The sequence below is a fragment of the Nicotiana sylvestris genome, chromosome 9 (genome assembly GCF_000393655.2).
Source record: "Nicotiana sylvestris chromosome 9, ASM39365v2, whole genome shotgun sequence".
Taxonomy (NCBI): Eukaryota; Viridiplantae; Streptophyta; class Magnoliopsida; order Solanales; family Solanaceae; genus Nicotiana; species Nicotiana sylvestris.
In genome coordinates, this window is record NC_091065.1 from 172,712,036 (window position 1) to 172,714,372 (window position 2,337).

Below are 2,337 nucleotides of genomic sequence, written 5' to 3' on the forward strand. Positions count from 1 at the left end.
AAGAAGAATTAGTTGCAATTTTTTGTATGGAACATGTAGTTAAATTGTTTAGTTGCAACTAGTTTTGTAGAAAGATAATAGACAAGTTTATGAACAAGATTGTTGAAGTTTAATTATAGCAGATTTGTGCTACAATTATTTTACCCTTTATTTTTTTATTTTATCCAGTATACTAGTTCGAACAATGGGAAAACATTCTGTTATTTTTATATTCACTTGTTGAAAGTAAACAACACTTGATCTAATTATTGTTACTGGTTAACTCCTTTTCAACTTAATTATTATGTAGTTACTCAGTCAAACTCCAGATTATGTAGTTATTTTGTAGTTTTTTTGTAGATAAATTGTAAGGATCATTAACAACTATCGATGGGTGTTAGAGATAATAAAATAATTGTGTATTATATATATAGAAATCATTCACAAACCAATCAAACTATGGAAGTATTAACTCAATACAGAATACTAATTAAACAAAACAATTTCAAACTAACTACATTAAGAGTTGAAGGTGCCTCAACTATTACACATCAAATATAATTCTCCTGAACTCATCAACAATGTTTATGAAAAATTCAATTTACTACATAAATATTTTTTTTGGGAGCATTCTTGCAAGATGTTTTGTTATGCCATTCTACTCCGCAGTTGCCACATGAAATCTTGTACTTCTTTGAATTTACTTAATCATTTATTTTGTATCTTTGTTTTTTAGGTCTTCCTGGCTGTCTTTTCCCACCTGAAGGTGGATTTACAACTTCTTCAGTTATATATTGTGGCACATTCTATTTGCTTTCATCAGGTAGGGAATTTACTGGTATTTCATAAGTACGCAAGAGGCTCTCCCTTGTGTAATAAGGAGAACAATAGTTTTCATAAGACTCATTCTTGTGTCTTAAAGCAGCCAAAGCATGTGCACAAGGAAGTTCATCAAGCTGAAATTGTCCAAAGCTACATCTCTTATTTTCAAGACAAACAATAAAGCGCTTCACACCATCTATCACTGTATGGATATGATCTGTTGAAGCCCTCACCTAAAATCACATTACAAACAAAAAATAAATCATATACAATCACAATACAAAATATCTACAAATTATCTACACTGTCTTTTAATATTTTATTTTGATGCAATAAATGGTCAGATCTTACTCTAAGCTTCTGTGACAATGCTCTATTGTCATCCAACTCTTTGTTGAATTTAAACCCAAGGTATGTGAATGTACCCTTTGCTTTCAATAACTTTTCATTAGTCCAATGTTCAAGAAGAGTCCTCATATACTCTAATAGTTCTACTATCGGCAGCTCTCTTGCATCTTTTGTTACAGCATCCAACGACTCTGCAATGTTTGATGTCATAGTCCAAGTTCTGTTAACCGTAGCATGTACTCGAGACCATCTATGATAGCCAATATCGTATAAGTATGCTTTAACACGCGGGCCGGTCTCTTCAATCTTTGACATCCTTTCATTAAATTTATCAAGCGCGAATGATTATGCCGTGGCAAAGTACAATTCGCTTAACTTTAGATGATCCTTCATGAACTTTGCCCTTATATTTGTCCAAATATGCCACATGCAAGAATAATGTTGCATGCCGGGATAAACAATAGATGTTGCCTTCAAGATACTCTCATTCCGATCAGAAACAACACACATATTTGGTTTTTCACCATATGCATGTTTGAATTGCTCAAAAAATCACATCGATGATGCGTCATTTCTTGAATCAACAACAACATATGCCAATGGTAATATGGTACCTACATTATGTGGCAAAAAGTAATTAATTGGTTGCATGAAAAATGCAGAGGAAGACATATACATACAAACTACAACCTTTCAACAATATATCTACAATAAATTTACAAGTACTACAAAAAACAAACAAGATACAATATTTCTACAATATATCTACAAATCTACAATACCTGCTGCATCCATTGTACTAGCTGTTAGCATTATTCCCGTGTATGATGACTTTAAGAAAGTCCCATCAACTACTACCACTAGCCTACAATATTCCCAACCACTTATTAACGTACAAATCGCAACAAATGCATACAAGAAGCACTCATCGTCCGTCTTCTTCAATTTAACTACAGACCCCGGATAAGTCTTCTCCAGAATATATAAATAACTAGGCAATTTGCTGTAGGAGTCAGCAAGATGACCTCTCAAAAACTCCAAAGCCTTTTCCTTTGCTCTCCAAGCTTGCATGTATGTTAAGTTCACGCCGTGTTCAGACAACATATCAGTTTGTATGTCTTTTGGTGTGTAAATTGTCTTAGGATCAGCATATTTTGGAATAACCATGCTACCAACTACCATGGCAGT